This window comes from Carlito syrichta, unplaced genomic scaffold, assembly GCF_000164805.1.
Source record: "Carlito syrichta isolate Samal-C Ts95f unplaced genomic scaffold, Tarsius_syrichta-2.0.1 Scaffold305867, whole genome shotgun sequence".
NCBI classification, from domain to species: domain Eukaryota; kingdom Metazoa; phylum Chordata; class Mammalia; order Primates; family Tarsiidae; genus Carlito; species Carlito syrichta.
In genome coordinates, this window is record NW_007249963.1 from 102,264 (window position 1) to 118,589 (window position 16,326).

General features: G+C 35.7%; 1 protein-coding gene across 1 annotated transcript in view; it reads left to right on the forward strand.

Annotated features, from left to right (window-relative positions):
• The window catches only part of SKAP2 (src kinase associated phosphoprotein 2), a 78,572-nt gene that overhangs the window by 30,261 nt on the left and 31,985 nt on the right, over window positions 1-16,326 (forward strand). The window lies entirely within an intron of this gene.

Sequence of the window (16,326 nt, forward strand, 5' to 3'; positions counted from 1 at the left end):
TACTTGAGGATAGTATAAATTTGGATCTCACATTGGACAGGCTTGGGGTTTTGATTTCTCACAGGAAGCCCCTCTACCCCAGCTCTGGAAAGACAAAAAGCTTCCTGTGGTTTCCCTGGGCTGGTGAAAGACTCTTTTGCATATCTCTGCTTCTCCTGAGCCCAAAACTTTGTCTCCTATATCCATGAAGATGTTAAAACTCCAGCCTCAACCATACCCTGCAATTGGTCGGTTTGTTGCTTTGAACAAGTGGGGAAAATCAAGTCTGTTTCAGCTTGGTTGACCATATTGCTAGAGGCTGAATTCCTAGACATAAGTGATTAATTATTACTTATAATAAGTTTGTAAAAATACTACAGTAGAGAATTAAAAGTGCTTGATTTATAAACTTTAATTCAAGTCAAATAAACAAAATTTTAACAAAACTATAGGCAAGGCTCTATGCTAGGTATCTAATATCCTGTCTCCTGTGTACTGATGAGCTTTATACTTATAATATTAATTACTTATTGAAAAGAAGAAATTTTTGTTGAATTTATGAAGGAAGAGATCTTAAATGACTACTGAGTTTATAGAGTAAATTATCTTAAATAGCTACTTAATACTATTTGTGGTAAAAATGACATTTGTGTATACAAAGAATTACTAAAAAATTATATCACAATAGAGACCCATCCAGATCCAAATGTACACTTTAGCTTTATAAGCTACAAATAATATATATTTACCTTTAAAGTCATGTTAAATTAGGTTAATGTGGTTGCTTTAGAATATATCTTTTAAAATGGGGTTGGCATTTCAATCAACTGAAGTTCTTCTAATTTAAATAACTTCTTTTATTCCCTATACTGTTTAGTCATTTTCTCCCTTAGATAGTCAAGCCAGTTTTTGTGCTGTTCATTTGCAAAACTTACATGACATTAACATTATGTGACAAAAGTTGTTTGTTATTAAGAGAGAGAATATCATCTCAAAGAAACTTGTCATCTGGAAATAGGAAAAATCACACAAAGTAATTTTATTTGTATCATGGCTTTTTCACTGTTGGCTACATTTGTGACAGCTGATTTCATATTAAATATTAACATTATTTTGTTTATGCTTGAATGTGCTACAGTAGGATATAAATTTACTCAGAATTTTCCTAGTTGGAAAAACTACTGTTCACTTAGGTGATGCACTTGAGGGCCAGTTATGAAGAAACATACATATTAGGTATCTAAGAAAATTAAACTACTACTTTGGCGTCAAAATTTGGTATCCAAAGTTTGAAGTTTTACTTTATTCTTGAATCTTATGAAATTATTGTTTTTGGAGGTCAAAGAGAAAAAATATTGACAATTTCATTTTATTAAAACTAATAGAAACACTTATTAGCAGGCAGAGGTTTTAGGAAGTCATGGATATTAAAATAAATAGTATGATTATAAATAGAATGAGCTATGGAGACAATCTGTTTGCTGGATTTATTGTTAGTCTTTTGGTATAGGCAACCAAAATAGGGTTATATCCAATAACACTAATACATTAAAAAGCAATCAAAATATGTTTTGTTTGGGTTTCTTGCAGTGATATATTTATTTATAAATTGTCATATAATTTTAGTGACATCTACTTTTAAGAGGCTCTTCAAATTGTGTTGTATCTATTGGTTTGTGATATGTGTATGTATGTGACTATGATTTGTTTTGTTTTGATATTACTTTTCAATAAATGAGAAAATACTTATGAGATAGGCTCCTGCTGAATTTTTGGTCACTATGTCATTAGTGCTATGAGTACACGTTGTCCGTTGTTTAAATATTGTTGAATACTCTGTGGGTTGGCAAGGAGCATCTGGGAGCCAGACTTTTCCTGTGGACACATGCCAAGTAGTGTATTGTATTTCCTCACTAAATTGAACTATATTGAGATAATTTTTCTTCTTGAGTTTTTTAATCCAGAAATTATTTTCCAAAGCTAAGTAAAGTATCATATGATAAAATTGTTTACAATAAAAATACCTGAATTCTGTAACCGCTGATTGATAACTACTTTTATTTAGTTAGAGTAGGTGTAAATAAATTATACAATTAAACCACATTCAGATAGTTAACATTATTTCCTAAGTAGACTGTTCAGGAAAGTTCATATGTCATTTCATGTATTCTCTTTAAATCAATGATTTACTCTGAGCAAGGACAAAAAACATTAAATGTCTCTTTAATTAAGCACTATAGTTGGGCTTGCCATTAAATTTACATGTTTGATTGCATTATTTAATTAGATGGAAATAAAACCCTAAATTGCATTTTAATATACATAATTATAGCATAACATTTATTTTAACTAAAAATGCCAGGAAAAAATGTATAAAATGTAAATTTTAACTTTTTTCAGAAAAATTAACTATCCGAACAGTTGTGGTTTGGGAATGAGAAAACAAGAATGCTTTGTCATACTGGAAAACAGGCTGCTAGAGGTTTGTTTTGGAGCACAGATACTGCCTAGACCCTGAACCCCTAAGGTTGCAGGGATTTGTCTTCCCAGAGTAGATAAATTTACCTCATCCCCATGCTGGGACACTGTGGGTGAGACCTTAAGAAAGTAGGATCTGGTTTGCCTGCCATGTACATTAAAAATACCCTGGCTTTTTTACATAAGAGCAGACATTTTGTTTATGTTGGCTTTATTTCTGGAATCCAAGTAAGAGAAATTTTGCAAGTGAGGGTTCACACTATCCCTTTAGGGAGCCAAAAAACAAGGAAGTGTGTAGTGCTTTGAGCTCACATTTTTATCCTTATGTAGTTTGAAGGACATCAAATACTATTTCGCAGGAATGAGCATCAAGGTCTCCATCAGATGAGTTTTATATACCTAACCCCTTCTTCCCCCTGCAGGTTCCACCTTGCTTCTTTTGTCAACCCCTTTCTACAGAAATATCCTAGTTCTAGAAGATCTTTCCTTTGCAGGCATTACAGCATATTTTATTCTAAATTTGTCTGTATGTCAAGAAAATTCCTGTTGGAATTGAAAACAACTTAAGAACACAATTCTGAAAGTCTATGCACAGCCTCTCATAGGTACATGGAAATTACTATTTTGAGAGTGCCATTCTTTTGTATTATGAAAAGTGCTTTAATTTGCTGTATTTTTCATGTCTTACTGCAGTCAAATCTGGTAAGGAACTATAGCTATCTAATTCAGGATTAATCACTCTTCTTAGGCTCCTGGCTAGGATTGAAGCTGCTCTCGTCTCAGCTTGCTTCGGGGCTTTGCCTTATTCTGTTTTTTTCATCATATTTGGTCTCTGGGAGGGAGGTGATGGGAGATGATTTTTCCATTTGCAAGCTGCCTTCCAACTGAAAGAAAAATGGATGGGGCAAATGCCAAGCTTTCCACTTTCTGTAACCATTACAAGCATGACTCTTCTCCTGTTTTTCAACAGTGTACGCCATTTTTAAAGGAAGCTTTTTCTTTTATCTTTCTTTTTAAAGATTGTTAGTTAGCCAAGTTATTTTGCAATTGAGGGGTGTTAAAAATAAGAATATATGTCAATATGACATCATGATATTAACCTTCTCATAAGTTGCGTGTTATGACAATAGGTTAGACTGCTGTTAAATTAATTGACAAATAGGAACAAGTAATATATGTAGGGTCTTACAGGGAAGAAAAATAATAGTGCTTCAGAACTTGAGCTCTGGAGGCAGACTGGGGTTCAAATCCTGACCCTACTTGTTATAACTGTGGTATGCTGAACAAGTTACTTAAATATTTCTGTGCCTCCATTTCTTAATCTGTAAAATGGGAATTATAGCATACCTTCCTCATAGGATTTTGAATGATATTTACGTATATAGTACCCAGTGGTGCTTAGTACACAGTAAACCATCAGATTATTGTTATAATCACTGTTATAAATCTGCTATGCAGTGAGCATTGTGTTGGCCAATTCACCTCATTTTGTCCTCACAATAATTTTCTAAAGTCGATTTTATATTTCTGCTTTACAAATAAGAAAATTAGGTTCAGAGAGCTTAATTAACTTGCCTAAGTTTTCACAGCTTATGATGGAGTGTAATATAAACTTCTGGAACACAAATTTTATTTGCATTTATATAGCTCCATTGTCCATCTTTTGGGAGCATATATGAGATTAATTCCTGCTTTAGTAGTTTCCTTATAATTAATTTTACTTTGATACTATTTAGGAAATATACCTGTATTTTGAAGCCTTGGAAGATACAGTGTTTTAATTAACTTACATTCATTTAATGATAGAATACTCAAACCTTTTAAAACCTTATGTAAAAGAAAACCTTAGAAGATATGGTTCTGAGTCATTGGTTCTTAAAATGTTTTCCCAGGACCAGCAACGTGGACTGGGAATTTGTCAGAAATGTACATTCTGGGTTTCAGCCCAAATTCACTGAATCAAACTCTAAAGATGGGACCCAACAATCTAGGTCTTAAGAGCCCACCAGCTGATTCTGATGCCTGCTAGAGTTTGAGAACCACTGTTCCAGGTAAACAACACATCCTGGTGATATGCAGAGACAGTGAGGTGGCTCATAGCATCTAGTCCCAACTTGGAAGTTTTCCACTGCAGAGGGAGAATATGGTGGTAACAGAAAAATACAAGTCGGGTTGTTCTTTGATAATTGCCCTGTAAATATTAAATATCTGATACCGTGTGCTTGATCCCTTTCTTCCTTGGATTTAGGCCAAGTGGGCGATAGTTATTACTGTAGGACACAGCCAACTAACCACAAAGGACTGAGGGACCGAGTGACTCTCTTGGCCAGGTTTGGTGGCTCAGCCTATAATTCCAGCACTTTGGGAGGCTGAGGTGGATTGCCTGTGCTTGTGGGTTTGAGACCAGCCCAGGCAACTTGGCGAGACCTCATCTCTACAATAAATTAAAAAAAAATTAGCAGGGTGCGGTACCATGTGCCTGTAGTTCCGGCTACTTGGAAGGCTGAGGTGGAAGGATCGCCAGAGCCCAGCAGGTCAATGCTGGGCTTGCTGTGAGTGTGCCACTGCACTCCAGCCTGGGTGATGGAGTGAGACACCAACTCAAAAAAATAAAAGGAGAGACTCTCCCCCCAATTCTCAGCTGCTTATTGTCTAGGACACTGAGAACCAGGGATTAGGATGGTTGGTTTTTCTAGCATTCAGTAACCTCAACCAAGAAGAACTGACACTAAGAATTTACAGAGTGGGATAGAAAGCCATACACAGTCACTATCATTGCATCTTTTTCTTCAGATATAGTTTAAATGTGGAAGTAGCATATTTTAAAATGGATGAGACTGAAGGATATAGAAAATAAATAGGAAAACTGATGCTGTGCCCACATTTAGTTGTGGAAAAAACTAGATAAGAGCAGATGACATTTTAGAATTCTTGATAGCTAGTGAAGAAAAGGCTGGTCATTGGGCAGACATATTTACCTAGACTTTAGGAAGACAGATATCAGAAAATTCAGAAAAGAATAGGCACAAATGTATGGTATTAAAGACAAATATTTTAAAATGCCACTGGGATTTTAATTGTAAATGATCTGAATGAGGGAAAAAGAGGGAAAACTAAAACATACCAATGCCCTTGTGCTAGAATCTATTCAATGAATGCATCTTTCAAAAGGACATGTGTCAACGATTGAAATAACTAAATAACAAACAAAAATATGAAAATAGCTTAAATTTATAAAGTATGATCAGTGTAACAAAAAATGTACAATAGCTATGTGTTTTTGTTTGTTTTTAAAACTTATTAGGGGCAATATTTCAGAGAAAACAGCTCAGTTTCTATTTGCTCCTCTTCTGTTAAGAATTATCCTCCAATTTGTAAGATTGGTAAGAGGGAAGAGAAGACCAAGATTTAAATAGAATATCTAGGTAGCCATATTTAGCTTTTATTCAACAAACATTCTTGGATCACTTTTTTGTTCCAGCCCCCAGGTTAGGCTGTGGTAATATAAGTAAGCCTCTGGGGAGTTCACACCTGGAGGAAAAGTAGACTAGCAGACAAATGTTTGTAGTACCGGATGAATGGAGTGATATCCGAGGCCTGGACCCTGTCTGTGAGAGCACAGAGGGGAGTGCCCTGCTGCCTGAAAGGTTTGGGGAAAGATTCCTCATTTGGGGATTGAACTGTGTCTTGAAGGTGAGTGGGATTTAGGTTTGTCTTCTGACCCAAATAAAACTGTAGTACATTATAAGAGAAATTGGAACTACTTTCGCTGATTTGGAAGGAAACGTGTAGGATGAGAGAGATGTTAGAAGTCTGGAATCTGGCTATTGTATTATGAGCTTTTTGAAAAGAATAGAAGTTATCTTCATTCTTTTTTATTTTATTTTTCCCTTTATTTTATTATTGAGATGTGGGTACAAGTCAGAATTAAGTATATAAGTAGTCTACATACAGGAGAGGTTTGGGCCTTCAACTAGACTTCACTTCCCTTGATTTAGGATCAGGTACCGTTTGCCCTCTCACCTCCCTTCCTCCCTCCCCTGGCGGTGTCCCACTACTGCCGATTCCTCCCTTGCAGCGTTGTAACAAATATTCAGGACCCACTAATGAGTGAAAACATGTGGTATTCAGTTCTTTGTTTCTGTGATAGATCCCTAAAAGAATAGAAGGTCTCTTAAGTTGGGGTTCCCTGAAACAGACGCTAAGACAGTTCTGTGTAGAAGGTTTATGTGTGAGTGATCTTGGAACATACCCTTGAGGAAAGTGAAGAAGACAGGACTAGGCTAGGATGACTCTTCATGGCTGTCTGAAATTGAGGTAAAGGGACTTGTCTTTGTATTCCCATATTAGCTAATCATTGGCTCCAGGCCCTCCTTGGGGAGAGTGTAACCTTGAGTGAAGCAATTCCCTGCAATTGAGGGCAATTCCTATGAGGGACACAATGGTGGCCAGCAGTTGGAGTACCAGCAGCTAGAGGATGTCTGTGTTGGTTCTCAAAAGGACATCTGTTATCTACTATAGGTGGGTTTTGAAAATTCTAGGCAGTTTAGGGATTTGAAGTGGACACCAGAGAAGAAACTAACAAAAAAGTATCAAAGGAAGTCTTTTATGCTATCTAGAAGATGAAACACTGATTACTAGAACCCAATATGGGTTCAAGGAATTGACAGACATAACTGGACTTCAGCAGGCCATGTGGCCAGGATTCTTATGAAATTTGTAGATGTAGAGACCACTGGACTCTAGAGAACACTGACTCCACAGCTGTGCCCAGAGGGTGCTAATTAATTGATCTTGTGAATGCCTTAGAGCTTTGTTCTCAGTATTGTCCTAGCCAACATATTCATAAATGCCTTGGATAAGGCATATAGGCTTGTTCTCAATAGACTGAAATCATGGGTCAAATCTAACAAGATGAAATATGATAGGATGTCCTACTTGCCCCAAAAGCTAGTTGCACAAGTACAAGATATGGAGTACTTGGCTTCTTAGCAAATGGGAAAGGCACATAGGGATTTTGGTCAATAACTCAATATGAGTCAACAACAGTGTAATGTAATTCAATCCTGAGATTGTGTGCTTTGGGAATATACAATAATTAGCAAATGGTGTTCTGGGTTAACAGGATATCAACTTTTTTTTCATATGGTGGATGAGCAGTGTTTATATATTTAATTCAAACTACCCTAGAAAGTACAGGGTAACCATTCTCAAACTTATTGGTCTCAGGATCTCTTTACATTCTTAAAAATTGTGGAGGACCCCCAAAAGCTTTTGTTTATGTGGGCTATACTATCCTCTCAATATTTACTGTATTAGAAATTAAAACAGAACTTTATAAAAAGTCCATTTATTAATGAATTTAAAAATCACAATAATAAACCTGTTATATATGTGCACCACTTATTTTCAGGAAAAATAACTATATTTTCCTTTAAAAAATTAGTGAGAAAAAGTATGACATTGTTTGTATTTTTATAGCTTTCTTGGGTATCTCTCTTGCTAAAAGACATTTAGATTTTCATATCTGCTCCTATATTCAATTTGTTGTAGCTGGTTGTTTTAGTTTAAGTGTAGTCAATATACAAAGAAACTTCATCTCCTACAGATGTATAGTAGGAAGAGAGAGATACTACTTTTAGTAGTCCTTGCAGGTAATTGTAGGTGTTCTTTTTTTGACACTATACCCAGACTTGCCAAGTGGTAGTTAAAGGTTAGTGCAATGTGGAATCTGAAACTGTGTCAAAGAACTTTTCATACTCTTTTAGTTAAAATTCGTGCATCTGTCTTGCACTTTGAATGGATCTTTTACCCATGCCTGACTTTGTAACATCATGTATTGGTCAGTTGGAAAATATTGGTTCATTACATTTTGTTGAACTTCCAAATATTGACACAACTGATGCAATTAAAAAGCCACTTTTTGTTTATATCATCATCTGTCTCAGAAAAGTCTTTAAATACTAGGGAGCTGTCAAGCTTACAGTGACAGATATAAGTTTTTAAAATTCTAATTTTTGCTTGAAAGCTCAAATTTAACCATTAGCAACAAATGCTGTCAGTTGTTTTCCTTGAAATGACAAGCTCACTTTGTTTATTTTTGAGAAAATGTCTACCAGATTCCCAAGTCTGCATAACCACAGTTTGTCTGTCATTCAAATAAAGACAGTGTTCCATGAAAGAAAAGCAGCTTGTTCGGCTTGGCACTCCTATTCTTGCACATCTGGTGATATAGCAGCAGTGCTGTATACATTCTTCTGATTTTATTACACAGAGTATTAAAAAGATATGTACTCAAAGTTGTTATTAGGTGAAAATAATGTTTGCTGCTTTATCAAGGACATTCTTCAGTACAACTGGCTTTTTTCTTTTTTGCATGCTAGTGCAAGACAGTGAAGAATACAATGACAGTTTGGTGCCACTGCAGTTGATTTATGCTAAGGAGTCAGCAGTTTTAACCCATCATTGCTTTGCAACATCAGTGCAAATGTTAACACAGTGAAAAAGGCACATAATGTCTTAATATTATTATGAAAATAGTTTTGACCTCACAGACCCTCCACCCTCAAACCATTCCTGTACAAGGGATCTGGAGCCAATAAGTCTAATGGTGATGGTTCCTCCTATGAGACTGTGCTTTTTCTTTCTTGGGTTCTTGAAGATGAAGTTAAGGTGCAGGGCACACAATGAGGAAGGGTGTATTTGCATAGACAAACAGAGGAAACAGAGCAAAAGCCTGTAACAGATGAGCTCTGCATCTGAATATCTGCTTTTTTTCTCCTCAGAGGTTGGAGTGAGCAGTTGTGGATCCTTACAAAACAGCCACTTTACAATTAAACAATCTTAACACCAACCCATATATCATTAGATAGTATTTTTGATCTCATAAATTTTGATCTCATAAAATGTCAAACAAAACAAAATAGTCCAAGTGCAACTGGCTTCTTTCTTTCAAGAAATACTTTATTTTATTCATTTCAAGAAATATTTAATTTCCAAAAAGGTTCAAAACAGTTTATAATGAAATGCATATACATTATGGGTAAGAAATGTATGGAGATAATGAAATACATATGCATTTGGGATAGTCTCATTAAAATAAGAATCAAGATAAACCCGTAACTGAATAAAGGTGGCCAAGAAGGAAGTGTTGATAGTGGTTATGGATAGATTATCGAAGATTTAATGTTTTTTTCTTTTTTGTTTATCTCAATGTTCTGATTTAGCAATGAGTAGATACTTTTATAACAAGAGCAATAAGAAAAAAATGTTCACTTAAATGATGAAAGTAACTATAATTGTATCAAGTCTAGAGCCAGACAGAGGTAACTATAACAAAGAAATAAATTAATTCAGACTTTCCTGTTTTAAAAGAATTTTAGTATTACAGAGTTTGTTATAAATTTTGATTAAAAATGTAAGAATTCCAGGAGCGGCCACTGCACTCCAGTCTGGGCGACAGAGTGAGACTCCAACTCAAAAAAAAAAAAAATTGTTCATTTTAATATACCGTAGTACAGAAATTTGCTACAATCTAATGGTAGTCATTGCTTTTGAAGTGTGATGATAACCTTTTCATATGAAACCTCATAATAGAATGTCAGAGGCCAAAATTAGACAACTATTGCTACTGAACAACCGTTGCTTATTTTGTTGCCTTTTGTATCACACTTAACTTTTTGGTTGCTAACTTAATTGCAGAACACCTAGCTCCTGAGGTAGTAAACTTGATACTGCATACTAATTGTATGTTTGTTCCCTGAGAAGTCTGGCTATCTCGTTGTCCTCCCCAAATCCTTGTTCAAAGTGCTGTGGGCTAGACATTATTCTTCCAGCTTTGAAGTACGGAGAGGACACTGAGGATGAGAAGTCGTGTCCAGTTCACATGAGGAACTAGAACTGTAACAGACCCCACTCTGCCTCATTTCATGAACGTAAACATGACTCCAACTATGTTATGTTTCAGTCATCTTTATCCTTCTGTTCATTTTGAAGTCTGTCTAATGCTAAAAGGCACACGTTTATATCTTTATAAGAATATGTATTTTATTTTCACAAAATATGTCAGTCTATTCAGTAGATAGAAAAATCCTTTAGAAGTGTCACATTTATATTACCAGTAATTCTGGATTTACAGACCCTTAAGGAACTTACTTTTCCTCATGGTTATAATTTTGAATCTCTTGCCAAAACCACTTTGACTCTCCTTTTAACTTTTCCAACCCTTCCACCAGTCTTTGTAGCTTGCTACAGGTCATGGGAGAGAAGAGTGGGTGAGGGGGCTGTTTGTGTTAAATCCTCCTAGCATTTCTCTCTTCTCTTACATTATACCACTGGGACTAGCCAGTGGTGTCTTCTGTCCCCCCGTGTCGTCTCTTCATCTTCTCCCACACAGGAACTTCTTGCAAGTAACTCCCTGGAGCCTGCACCCTTGCGGAAATGTGCAGGATAGCCCATTGCTCCAAAATGTAGGTGAACTTCAACTTCTTTCAGACCTTGATGTGCAGAAAGACTCTCCTTGACTGTCTCCATTTAAACATGTTTTCATTATTAAAATTAAGTGAGAAAAAAAGGAGCTGCTTGGCCCAGAAATAAATCTGTCTTCAATTATGAGTTATATTATAAACCTTTACAAAGTGTCAGATACTGTTTGCTGGCTTAAGGAGCAGTGAAGTATATGAAAAGCCATAGATGGGGAAGGAGAACTGGGAGCATAGAAAGGAGGAGATCTCATGTTGGGTTTTGGACTTGAAGGTTGCAATTGTTTCTAAATCAGCACTAAAAAGATTGCTTAGCCTAAGACATACTTCAGGTACAATGCTATGATAGTGTAGAACCTGCCCACCTATGTGAAAACGTTTCCAAATCCACCAACAGCCAATATTTAAATAAAATGTTAGAAAACAATTCACTTGTACATTGAAGATTTTCATGACAATCAAAGAAGAGGCACAGTGACGTAGAAATGCAGTTAGTAGCATATGCCTAAAATTTAAATCCCAGCTCATGTACTAACTGGATGTGTGAACCTGGACAAGTTATCCGAGCTTTGTAAACTTCATTTTGTGTGTTTGAAAAATGATGATGATAAAAGCACTTATTATTACATCATAGAATTGTTATGAGGATTTAGTTGTATAATGGATGTAAGTGCGTATAATATGAACATTTAAGCAATACATATTAATTTTTCTTGAGAAAAATATATAATAACATAAATAAGGCCTGGGCAGGTAGAGATCTAAACTCAAACTTTATTTCAAAGCTTAACTTTTGATTCTGTGTTTTATGTCTTTTAAAATACATCGTAATTCTATAAAGCTGTTTTCTGAGGATGTTTAGTGAGAAAGGTAATCATTCTATGAGTCAGAGATTTTCTTATGTTGCCTTCCCCTTCTCCCTAGAAGAAGTGATAAAATCAGTCCTCAGCCCTGATGGGAGTATCACACACCCTGACTTCGTGCTAAAAAATTATCTTCAGCCTTTTTCAGGCAATATCAGCTAAATATGTCACTTGCTTATCGCTCTTCTTCTGATTATTTGTCCTAAAAATAAAAACATTAGTAAGCTAGAAATGACCATTTTGTAAAAACTGCATAGCTAGACAGACTTGCGATCCTTATTAGGGTAATAATCCATCTGTTATGGAACTGGATCAATTTGTAAATTAAATTGATTAATCTAAAAGGGGAAAAAAGGTCTTGACTTTTCCCAGAGCATTTTCTTAAATAGTACTCATCCTAAAAAGATTTGGGAAGACTAAATTATCTGCCATTCTTTCTTTCTTTGCTCAATTCATAGAAAAGGCCAAATATCTATTTAAAAGAGGAGTAGGGTGTAGCTTATGCTTTTGGATTCCAGGGTCTGATTGCTCCTGGAAGCTGCATATTTTTGATAGGTTTTGATGTTAAAACCTTTTGATGACTACCAGAACATTTCTAATATTCATTGATTAGGTTAGTAAACATATGACTATGTTTGGATTATCTTCTGCATTTAGCTTGCTTTAATTGCTTTACTGTTATTTTCATCTCGTCTGATAAAAAAAAAATCTCCTGATGATTCTTCTAACAACGTGTGATTGGAATAATAACTTCACATGTTGAAGAGTTTTGTGCTGCAGCTGAGAGGCATGTAAATACAAGCTGCTTATTTGCAAGAAGCTTCCAGATTTGCAATATGATTGCTATGGAAACCACATAATGAAAACCTTATAACCATCTGTGTGGTTTGATGGATTTTACTGCATAGCTGAGCTGTTTTTGTTTACTGTTATTAAAATGTTGAATGGAATATATTAACTTACAAACATTGACTATTTGAGGTATTGATTAATATTATATAATGACATTGTGTCTCAACACCAAAATAAAATGTGTTTAACAATAAACTTAAATAAAATAACATGTGAATGTATATGTTTCTAATATATTGTGAAGGTGATTATTGCCTTGAATTTTGGTCACTTGTTTTTACTTTTTTTTTTTTTTTTTTGGTGTAGAGACTTGTTCTGTTAATAAATGAATGTTAGGATTTATTTTCATGATTTTTGAACCCATTTGATCATTCAGTATCTATTGAATATCTCCTTTGTGCCAGGTTCTAGGCAAGGTTCAGTCTGAGGTTTTCCCCTCTAAGATTTAAAAACACATACCAAATTTGATTTTCTTATCTTTTATATGGAAGTGGTTTATATTGTTAGCCCAAGATAAAATTGATGTATGAGATGCATAAAGCTTTGACTTACAAATATCAGTATTAGGTTTCACATGAAAAAGGAAGGTTTTCTAATGAGCATTTTATTCTCTAAAATAGTGCTTACTAAATAGTATCTCACAGGAATTCCAATTTATACTTCACAGTAAATATTGATACTTGAGTAAATATTTTTAATCTCATTATTCTGATAACTTAAGAATGTATTTTTTAAGGACAGAGCTCTCTGACACTAATATACAACCCAGAACACATAGGCACTTAAATTTTAATAAAATAAGAAAAATTTATAGTAACACTAAATTTATTTTTAACTTTGCCAAAGAGCAGAGTTTTTCCATTTAATTATTGTAATAAATTTTTATGATATCTTGATGCTGACTTTGAGTGGTGATTCTTAATTCAACCTCTTCTTAAAAAACAAGAATAGTGCTTATTGTATTGATGCAGGTATGGCTTTTGATTGAGGACAAGTACCCTTAACTTTTTTAAATTTCTCCTTACTGTTGAATTTGTGACCATATTAGAAGGGGAGTGGCTATCAGGGAAAGAGAAAGTATGAAAAGCAAGAAAATCTTTCTCTAGCGTCTTCTAAAAAGTTAACTATTGGCTGGCTGTGGTGGCTTACACCTGTAATCCCACACTTTGGGAGGCCAAGACAGGAGGATCACTTCAGGCCAAGAGTTTGAGACTAGCCTAGGCAACATAGTGAGACCTTGTTTCTACAAAAAAATAAAAAATAAAATTAGCCGGGTGTGGTGGTATGCACTTGTAGTTCCAGCTACTTGGAATGCTGCGGCAGAAAGATCGCTTGAGCCCAGAAGTTCGAGGCTATGGTGAGCCATGATCATGCTACTGTACTCCAGCCCAGGTAACAGAGTCAGACCTCAATTTTTTAAAAAAAATTATCTGTAGAATGAAAAAGTGAACTAAATGACACTTTCTCTTCAACCTTCAACATTTATATGGAAGTATACTATTAACCCATTTAAAATAACTGGTTTGAGGTTTGGTAGAAGTGAGATAACTGTTGTTAAAGAGAAAAGAGACAGAATTTAATATTAGACTTTTTATTAGGTTTTTCTATTTATTAATTACTACTTGACTGAACTATATTAAATCATCAATATTAGGCTCAACAGTATGTATAAAGCAACAAATAATTTCAGCTGTTCATTATATTGGAAGTTCCATTGTTTTGTTTGAATTGAGTTACAAAAACTGAAACAGTTACATTTGTCTTGTAAGTACAGTTACTCTCAAGCAATATTGAAATGCTGGATTTGATGAATCCGCATGTAAAATCTGCAGGAGATGCCTGCATTTACACCTGTAGTCCTGACCATAACGCCATACTTGGCACTTGTCCCCAGACATGTTCTCTGGGTTGTCTCACCAGCACATTCTTCATGTTAAGAACACAGCTCCTTGTGTTCCCTCAGCAAGATAGATTATTTTGGCTATCTTCATTTTGGCCTTCTTCTTCTTCTTCTTCTTCCTTCTTCCTTCTTTCTTCTTTTTAAAGTAATAATACACTCATTTCTCAGTTTACTAAGCTCCAAACCTGAGCCATTCTTGGTTCATCTTTTTTTCCCTCACTCCTCCACATCCAGTCAGGCACAAAGCTTATCCCCAATCTAGTTCCTTTACCTCTCCTGTCCATCTCCTTTCCATTTCCTCTGTCCTTCAGTTCAGGACTTCCTTCCCCTTTATCTAGGGAGAGGTCTGTCTCCCTGCCCCTCCTCTAGGCTGAGACAATGGATCAGTTGTCCATTTCTGAAGCATAGTTTCAGTCCTGCCCTTTCTCTGCTCAAAAACCCTCTGAGGCTCTTCTTGACTACCAAATAAAAGTCTAAAGTCCCTAACAAGATGTTCATGACCCCTTAACACCTGACACAAACTATTAGCATTTTCTCCCACCCTGCTCTTTCCCCGATGTGTACCAGATCCTTTAGTCAAAAAGAATGTGTCTGTGCCTTGTTATTTTAAAGTTCACGCCTTTCCCTCTATCTGGAAATCTCTTTCTTCCCATCCCTCTGTATTTAAATTCTCCCCATCCCTCAGAGCCTTTGTAGTAATCCCTGACTGGGAGAGTCCTCTGCTGCACCCCTCTAATACTTTGTGCTTCACTTGCCAAGTTTAGGCCCCTTGAGCCTGTTTTCCTTTAGATCCTGTCTTCTGGCCCCTCTGTGCCATCAGCTTTCTGTGGGAAGCTGCCTCCTTCCTGTCTCCTTGGTAAATCCCCTCTGTCTTACAGTTAATTAATACTTAATGAAGATTGATTGATTGGTTGGATAGTTGGTTTAATAATCATAATGGCTATATGTATATATTTTGATATTTTTCTTTAAAGTTTTGGATTTTTCTTGGAATTATGATTTTTTTTTGCTCAGTTTTTCTTTGGTATGCCATCTGTTTGTATGTCCTACCTTAAGTATTTCTAAATTGCATGTAAATCCTTAGGTGGGGGAAGTGATGATATAATAAACATTTTTTTTTTTTTTTTGGTGTAAGAGAATGAAATATTTATTGACTCTGTTTAAAACTCTTCTTATGGTTCAGCCTGTAATCCCGCGCTTTGGGAGGCTGAGGTGAGTGGATTGCCTGAGCCCATGGGTTTGAGGCCCTCCTGGGCAACTTGGCGAGACCTCATCTCTACAATAAATCAAAAATTAGCCAGGCGTGGTGGCGCGCGCCTATAATTGGAAGCGCCAGCTACTTGGAAGGCTGAGGCAGAAGGATTGTCGGAGCCCAGCAGGTCGAGGCTGCGGTGGTCAGGAGCGGCCACTGCACTCCAGTCTGGGCCATGGAGTGAGACTCCAACTCAAAAACAAAACAAAACAGCAAAAACTCTTCTTATTTAATTTTATCATATTTCTTCCCATAACTTGGGAAAGGGATGTAATAGGAGAATGTGAAAAAGAACATGGACTTGATGATCACAAACTTAAGTTTCAATGACACACTTTGGAAATTACTTCACATTTTTTGGTCTGTGAAAATATACTGGTCTATAGCATGAGGATTTAAAGACTATCTGTGAACTCTTAGCATCTATCATAGTTGTGACACATAGTCCTCAGTGTAATTTTGTGGAATTGTCTTGAAGGGTAAGTATCTTCCTATGAAGATTGAGAAAACATGTGAAAGTAT